The sequence below is a fragment of the Haemaphysalis longicornis genome, unplaced genomic scaffold (assembly GCF_048455015.1).
Source record: "Haemaphysalis longicornis isolate Haplotype H1 unplaced genomic scaffold, Haemaphysalis longicornis Haplotype H1 scaffold_6, whole genome shotgun sequence".
In the NCBI taxonomy this organism is placed as follows: domain Eukaryota; kingdom Metazoa; phylum Arthropoda; class Arachnida; order Ixodida; family Ixodidae; genus Haemaphysalis; species Haemaphysalis longicornis.
The window spans coordinates 203146736-203156017 of record NW_027526407.1 but is presented as its reverse complement, the minus strand read 5'-3'; the positions used below and the strand labels follow the sequence as shown (position 1 = coordinate 203156017).

The 9282-nt window shown below is 43.7% G+C and overlaps 1 pseudogene; it reads right to left on the bottom strand.

Moving 5' to 3' along the window:
- Window positions 1-7860: 7860 nt before the first annotated feature.
- LOC144142170 (uncharacterized) lies at window positions 7861-9069 on the bottom strand (annotated as a pseudogene).
- Between the last annotated feature and the right edge of the window lie 213 nt (window positions 9070-9282).

Below are 9282 nucleotides of genomic sequence, written 5' to 3'. Positions count from 1 at the left end.
CATTACCGGGTCTTCAGACCTTCCATCGGAAAGAACTTTGCCTCCAGAGGTTGTCGGTTCTAGTTTCACCGGTGGAGACTTGGAGACGTTCCCCTTTACGCGTCCTGGAGTTTCAACGTCTGCTATGAGACGTCGAGCGTCTGCTATGAGGCGGAGCCACGACGCTGACGCACTCATGGCAATATTTTGGGTAGTAAGTTTGCGCATTTTGTTTTTTATTGTGTCTAATGTGTTTTACCTTTTGCACTTTCAGACGGATCCTGACAAAGCAGTGGACGGCTGAACAGAAATCGTTCACCATTCAGTAAATCGCGAAACGTCAAACCGGCCATAGAAATTTTTTGTTCAATTGGAGTCTTGTCTACGCCCAAGCATGGTAGCTTTGGAGGTATTGCAAATTTTCAAAATTAGACTTTTTGCCCCAGTTTTCCTATGGATACTGCTATTCATAACGTGGCAAGAACCCGCCGGCTGCAGATACCTCCCCAGTCAGATTGTGCACAACGTAGAAGGTGCTCTCAAGTATGTATCTGCGACGCGCCTACGACACATTCCTTTAGAAGTAAGAGCCCTTTGTCTCAGCAAACCTATTTCTTCAGCTCTTAATAACGTTTTTCAAAACTACACAGTGATCGTGGAAACCGGGTGTCCTAGGCCTGAAGATTTTTTAATCATTCTGTTGAACGCGCTTGTTGGCGGTTATCGTTCGTTTGTTGTGTTGTGTGAAGACCCTTTCGCCAAAACCTTGGCCTCGGTACTGGATCGTCACTTCGAGTTGGCGTCAGTGGCAACTTTTGTGGTTCTGTATACAGCAGAATTTCAAGGTGGAGTATGTGGTGTTTTTAAGCCACTACGTAACTCATTTGTGAGTGTTACAACGGATGGTTTCATCCCGTGCTCCTACGAAGAGACCACAGACTGCCTGTCTAGCGAATGGTTTTGTCTGCAAGGGAAAGAGATTATTGTTGGATGTGGGTTTATTGACAACGCTGCCTGTGACAAACCATCTGGTAAGGCTATACTTAATGCCCTTGGTGCGATTAACGTGTCTGTCACAATAAAGCATCCGAGAGGGACTATGTCTTTAATTGAGTCAGGAATTGATGTTTCGCTTTCCTTTGGTTCCTTTCACTACGCCATCATTGCCACTTCTGCTTTCCCAACGAGTATGCGAGTTACAGAATTATGGTACGTCTTTGCTATGCGCCCTGATCTCGACCCTTATAATACAAGTTGGAACCCCCGTAACTTGAAGTTTGGAAGCGTACTTTTACGGTTATGTTTTATCTCCGGTGCTAGCTGGGTTGTGACTTTCTTTCTCCATCTTTTTCATCATTTTCAGAGGAGGGATGTTTCGAGCCGAACGGTAATTCGTTCAAATTTTTATACTCTTGGATACAGAAGTATAATATCCTTGAGTAAAGCCCACGGTGACATTGTACGATTTTCGCGGATCTTTTGGGCTGTAGGCTCACTATTTGTACTGCTTTATGCGCAATGTATCATAACATCTACCGCCATTGTACCATTGAAGCGCGAAGTAATATTTACAAAACGTGATATTGAAGTCCTGTTCAACAAAAATCCCGCTTGTATCTGCACAGATTTTGACACATTTCATTACTTAAGTTTCCACAATAATAACCTCGCCCCCTCAATCAGATTCACAGTCCACGAAAATGGTTCCTGCCAAACTCCTGATCTCATGATGCTGCCCGACTGCCTCGAAGGCGTCTCTCTTGGTAGAAACTTAGCAATTGTTCCTAAGGAAGTCAAATGCGACCTAGAGCGCCGTTTTGGCATAGACGCTGTACTAAGCGACGAACCACTGGCGACCATTTTCGAGAACACACCTTTGCGCCGAGGTTTCCGGCATGCCAAGTCGTACGCAGCTCTAGTCCGGAGAATGCTTGAGACCGGCTGGTTCACACATGAGGATTCGTTGCATAAACCTGACAGCTGCGTGAAATCGTCCCACGAACAACCCTTCGACACAATTTTAGCAGCAGCTGTTCTAGTCTCTGGCAGCATTTTAGCGGCATGCATTTGCTTCCTCGAACATATTCTGTGGATCCACACTACCTTGAGGCAGGTGAACTGACGAATTCATTTGTTTTTCAAATATTTCTCACAAGGTCTATCTGGTAGCAGAAACAAATATGATGTTGCTTTCTGAATTCTTGTCCATGCTTTGCTCAGACATTTAGAATGCCTCCGAAACATCCACTACTATATTGTGTGTGGCCCATACGTTGTTGTAGAACGATTTCCAGCGCACAGTGTACTGCTTTGTATCACTTACGTTCTGCAATAAACTACCAGCAAATCGACGTGGTCGTGGTCTTAGAGCTAATTTTAAATTGTAAATAAAGAATTCGTTGACATGCTCACACTTTTTTGTCGATACATGTTGTTAAATGCATGAAAAAACTCTTTGAGTACATAACCAAATAATTATGTTTTCATTGCCTCCAACTTCTAAACTTTGTGCATAATTACGCACACAGAACGAAGGAAACAAATTTATTCTGCCCACTACTGGAGCAACCTGCAACGGGGAATCAAGTACCGAATTACTAAGTTCAAAAGATACTCAATAAAATGATTGGCAATGTATTCACTGTCGCCCTGTCCGTAATTTGATTTAAAACATTCGCTGAATTGATAGGTAAGCTTTCTAAAACTACTATCTCGGCAGGAATTTGGTTACAAGAAGGAATAACCGCCACAATATTCTTGTAAACTATTTAAGTAAAAATTTGTATATATACGTTACACAGCTTTAGATCGGGGACGGTTGTATGTGCTTTAGCAGTTAGAAATTTCTTGGCGCTTTTCTTCTATAGATAACTGTAAATGATTTTTATTACTCCTCTTTGTCGTACTGAAGACAGCGACAAATAAATGAGCGTGTATTGTATGTGCTAGGTGCTTTTGGAGGAATGTAGACTTGTACAAGCCACGTAAGTGTTTTATTCCGGGATCCAACAGGATCTGAGTGACGTCATGTCTGTCACGGAAATGACAACGCCAGAAAACGTTCCACTGACGCGGCTGTGCCAGGATTTGAGCCGGGGACTCCATCGCCGCAACTGGAGCAGCCTGGCACTTTACCGACTCCGCTATGAGCTGTAGCACAAGCGGCTGCATGAACGCACCATATGTCGTTTCTATTACCTCCTCCATTTAGATGGTGCTGCCAACGAAGAGAGGTGACGCGAAGTAGGGCGACACGATGCTAATGAGCACCGACAGTTGGCGCCAGCTGAGCTTGTCACGAGGCAACCGTGTGCCGTACACTCCACGGAGCAGGAACGCAGTGGTTGCAGATATGCCAAAGCGACCCGCTTGCAGGTCGTCGCTCGCCACACACACCCAAAAGACCACCCCGCAAATAAGGATCTTTTGCTGCAGCGGACCGTGGGTTCAGAAAACGATGCGCTGGCAACCAGTTCGGTTTTGTTCCCACGGTATGCGAGCGTGTGTGGTTTCTTTTGGATTTACGCAGTGCTCCGGTGCGTCCAATCCAGTGTCTATTGTTGACGCGTCTGACGATGTCATACCGACTATGTATAAATAGCGATGTACAAGTTCATATCGAATGCAGAATAAACATTAAACTGAACCTGTGAAACGACATTTCACTTTCATGTTTTACAGATTCCTATGAAAGATGGATCAACCACATTTCTTGTACAACCTTTTGAACATTATTAGTGGTAAAAAGCGCCGATAGAGTATTCTGTTGCTGGGAGTGAGAAGGAGCTGCATACCGAAGTCGCCTAACTTTCTAGTCGCTGCTACTCCCCTGCTGCATCTACTCACACACTCTACATGGAACGTCAATAAAACCGCGAAAGCAAAATGAACCGGGACGTTGAGTAATTTCAACTAAGTTGCCTTTCGAAACTCGCTCTACACTATGGGGTTGTTTTTACCAAAAATGCAATAAATATTGAAAAAATATCTTCAAATTTATTCCTCTCCAATGGCAGCGGTGACGTGATGTGGAAGAACAGATTTATCAGTGCGTTAATACCACGTTGGCTGTCAAGAGGTACAGTACGAGATGGCTGGAGGCACCAATAAATATGAGTGTCGCTGCCTTTGGTCGCCGGATGCAAATCACATCAACATTTATTTATTTGTTTATGCTTTTATTTGTTCTTACATATTGAAACTGACTTCGGCTATCGTAGGAAGGCAACACGTTCTTGTACTGCCATAAAAACTAAGCAAGAAATTGCCTAATAAGTGGGAGCAACCTAATGTATTTTAGAAATCATCTTGCCAATTTGTTTTAATTCGACATAAGTTTATCTACCCTTTTGTTATTAAGATAAAGCCATCTTTTGAATTACCCAAACCTTAGTTTCTTAGTCACGGTCACTTTAAAGTACAATAATAATGCTTTCGCGCTTAGTTGTAATAATATGGCCGAACCACTTTCAGCAATTAAGAAATTAGAAAGTATTTACAATATAATTCACTCACATATAGTACCATAACACAGCCGGTATTTCTTGTTAGGTCCAACATATTGGTATCCCGGTTTGCACAGTGTATGAGGTATATTTACAGTATCTGTCGAAATTTTCTAGGCCAAGGCAGGCGTGGCCGGAGCAGGCACGGCAAAGAAGAGGTGCTGCGCCTGCCGCTGTCGGCTGGTTGGGCGGCGAAAAAGAGCGACAGATACCTTCACTCTCGCTTTCGGGGTGTGGCTTTTGCAATAAGCGTGGCGCTCTACTGGTTTCATTTCATTTTTCATATTATTTCATTTATTTATATTGTTAGCCCAGAAGTGGGCCGTTACAGGGTGGAAGTACAAAATTATTTGCGAAAAAAATGGTACAGTAAAGGTCTTGAGAAAATTTCTCGGTATTATTGTGAGCAGCAGCTCGAAGTTATTCATAACAAGAAATGGAACACACATGCGGTGTAATACATACGCGCAGAACAGAACATGACGCATTTGAGGCGGCACTTTTGCACCGCGCTGAAGATTTGGAAAACAACTACTGCAGTCTCATGCGACCAACAAAAAGTACACACGCATGCACGCATTTCTCACTGTTATTCAGGAAGCAGCCGTTTTAGATTCTGTTCAAATGATGTAAGCGAGGAACAACCAATTATACACTCCGGCAACATATTCCAATCTTCAATCGCACCTGGGAAATAACTGAACTTAAAGCAGTCGTTACGTGGGGCTAGGGGGGGGTATGTACATACTATGCCGATGTCTGGAGTGTTCTTGTATGTTGACCTGGAAGAAATCTGAAATATTTAGTTTAAAATGATTATGATTTAACTGGAAGAGGAATTTCAGACGCTCAATCCTCTACCTAATTTCCTGACTATCCAGGCCCGCTGTTCTACAAAGTTGAGTAGGTGAATGATGTCGGCGATATTTATTAAAAAAAATCTCGCAGCAAGTCACTGTATTTTTGCTATTTTATTCCAGTTTGACTGTGTGTAAGGGTCCAAGACAATTTTAGAATATTCGATAATAGGTCTGACTACGGTTTTGTAAGCTAGGCACTTTTTATCAGATGGGGCACTATAAAGGTTACGCCTAAGGCTATACAATGCCTTGGTAGCCCTGGAGAACACATAATCAACATGAGTGTTTCACCGGAGGTCGGGCGTAAACCATAACCCAAGATATTTATAGTTTTGTGCACGCTTAAGGCTAGCATTGTCAATCTGGTAATTGTAATTTAGAGGTGCTTTCTTCCTGGTTAGAGACATAGAGACTGTTTTTTCTGCATTCAAAGTCATTTGCCAATCTTCGCACCGATCCTTTATAATTTGAAGGTTGTTGTTTAGGTTAGCTTGGTCGAATTCAGTCTCGATTCTGCTATAAACTACACAGTCGTCGGCAAACAACCTTATCGGGACCGTGACGAGATTTCGTAGGTCATTTATATATAGCAAAAATAAAAGGGGACCCAGTGCGCTCCCCTGGGAAACTCCGGAATTAACTGCAACTGCTCTAGACTGTTTGTCTTTTATTTGAACGAACTGCTGACGAAGCTGAGATAGAACGAAAACCATTTAGTCAAGTGATTATTCTGAAACGTTTTGTCAATTCAACACAGTAGCTTTGAGTGCAACACTTTATCAAGTGCTTTAGAGAAATCCAAATATACCACATCAGTTTGACCACGCGAATTGATTGTTTTTGAAAGATCGTGAAATAATCCGATTAACTGTGTTGTTGTAAATAAGCCTCGGCGGAATCCATGCTGCTTCAGAAATAATAGATTGTGTGCATCAAGATAGGACATCAGGTGTTTGTTAATAATGTGCTCGAGTATCTTTTAATGTGTGCTGACAAGCGAAATAGGACGGTAGTTGTGCTGGTCCAGAAGGGAGCCACTTTTGTGAACAGGGGTAATTTAGCCCGCTTCCACGCTGATGGGAAAGAGCCACTGCGCAGGGATGACTGAAATATTTTTATAAGGAAGCGAGACGCCCATTCAGCGTATTTGTACAGATATTCGTTTGGTATACCATCAGGGCCGGGGCTTTATTTTCTATTTATACTATGTAAAAGATTTAGGACACCCTCTTCGCTAATTACTACATCATCAATCGGCCGCTGCATCGATGACGTAGAAAACTTGGGCAAAATACTATTGTCACTAGTAAACACAGAAGCAAAAAAGGAATTGAAATCATCAACACGTTATTGAGTAATTTCAGGTGGCTTCGGGGAGCTTGCTGGGTGAGTTATAAAGCGCCAGAACTTCGAAGGGGCTTCCTTCAAGTATTTCATCAATGTCACATTGAAAAACCTATTTCTGCATTGCTTGATCAGGCGTTTCAGTTCTTGTCTCATTGAAGTAATGCAAGTTGTTCTTTCAGGGGTACGATTTTTCGCACAAGATTTTTGTTTCCGTTTAAGTTTTCTTTTTGTGTGAATGATTTCTCTGGTAATCCAGGGATTGGCTTTACCAATGCGTTTTGAAATCCTGGGAACATAGCTGTCTATGCACTTCCCCACAACATTCCAAAAGAAATGCCATAGCCTATAAGTGCTGCAGTCAGTGTTGTAAAGCACCTGAAATTCACCAAAGGACCAATCAAGATAGTCCAAAATAGGCACATCATCAGCCGCCATAAAATTCAATACAGTGCTAAATGTGGGTTTACCCAAGGTGTCTGGCGACCTTGCTAGGTGAGTTACTACCATTCTGTGGTCCGAGAGGCCCTCTACAACTTCAAAACCGCTTAGAAACGGCAACAGCCTTGGGGAGACGAAAACCAAATCAAGGATAGATGACCTTGTAGTACCTACCCCAGTAAATTCAGTGACAATTTGCGTTAGCCCGAACAGAATGCCAGCTCTAGTAGTTGCTCAGAACATGCAACTTGTTCCGATCCAGGAGACTGGGATAGCCAATTAACACCCGGTAGGTTGAAGTCCCCTAATAATAATACGTTTTCTTGGAGGCTAGAATTAGAGTCCATGAAATTTCTTAGCTTTGTGGTTATATCTAGAGGAGAATTTGGCGCTCTATAAATCCCCCCAATATACACAGCTCGCTCGCTGAACCTGGTCCTAATCCACAACATTTCTATGTCACAGCTATGATGCAACACTGAAAACCTAATGTTGTCATTAATAAGAAACGCAACACCACCACCTCTTCCTTGCCGGTCTTTTCTAACAATTATGTAACCTGGAGTTGTTACTTCCGAATCTGCTACATCCGTATGTAACCAAGTCTCTGTTACGACCATTATATCCGGTTCATGCTCCAGAATTGCGGCTTCAACTGCATCAGCTTTATTCAGCAAACTTCTGGCATTTACATTATTAACCTTAACAGATTCTGTTGGTCGTGATTTGCGTCAGTCAGAGCTGGTGAGACCTGAGCTAGCATACTTGAACCGCTCGTTGGTGGCTTCAATCCAGCCGTAAAGAACGTTGTTTACTTTCAGTTTATCTAAAATTAGTTTAGCCTTTGCTCCCTTTGATCTTTCGTTCGCTGATGAAATCCATAGTTGTTTTCTGATTTCAACAACTCGTTTAGAGTAATCCTCGCTTATACTGAACTGTGTCCCCTTGAGGTTAGGGCAGTTTTTCAGTATTTTGGCTTTGTCCCTAAAATCTGCTACTTTCAAGATGACCGGTCGGTCTCTTTCAGGTATTTTCTTTCCTAGACGATGAATTCTCTCAATAGAGCTACACTTTGAGCCAAGTAATTTGCCAAATATATCATCATTCACTTTACTTAAAAGTACTGCCTCGTCCTCAGATTCTTCTTCTTCCACTCCGCGTACAATAAGATTGTTGCGTCTAGAACGGTTATCTAAGTCATCGATCTGCCTGGCAAGAGCCGTCAATTTGCTGTCATGGCGACCAACACTTGGTTCTATTGTTGCAAGCCGGTTCTCTCTTTCACCCAACCCTTCAAGTTGTTTTTGAATAGCCTGGAGCCTAACACGCATGTCAGAAATTCTGGCATCCGTAGATGTCTGCCTTGCCTGAATTTCATTTACTTTTGCTATTAATTTATTCTGGTTACCTAATATTTCCTCCAGCAATTTTTCTACCTCAGGCCCAGGATTTTTCTCTAATTCACCGGACAACTTCAGTAACAGGCTTACAACTGAAACAATCATTTAGGCAACCAAGAACAGTGTGCGGACACGGCAGCACGATCAGGCAGATACAGTTACTAAGAGAGCCATACTTTCTGTCACCAACCTGCACAAGTAGAGGCACGTAAGGCGACATTGTCACGGCGTTCTGCTGTGTCCACTGAAGGGTCAGGCGGTGGCCCTTGCTTTTATGTGCTCCGGGCGGCTTGCCATCGGGGAGGCCAAGGACGTCATCGTGCTCCACGGGGGTGCGCAGTCGACGAAGTCCACGTGACGCAGCACCGTTGTCACCACAGGCGATCTAGCTTCGCAGGGGATGCGTTCCTTCGATGGTTGATGCGCACTCCTCATCGGGGTCCATTGGTCCTGTTGTGCGGCGATAACAAGGGCCGCTTCTTCGTCCGCGGAGAACCATTCCGTCAAAACCTGCACAAGTAGAGGCACGTAAGGCGACATTGTCACGGCGGTGGTGTTGTGTCCACTCAGTGGAGGTGCACTTGGCTTCAGCGGAGGACCTTCTGGCAGCACTTATCTCGCCAGCCACACTACGAAAAGAACAGCGAAAGTTCCCCTCGCTCTCTCTAGCTGCGCAACCAGCCGACAGCGCCAAGCGCAGCGCCCCTGCTGTGCCACGCGCCTGCTTCGGCCACAGTCGCCGTGGCCTAGAAT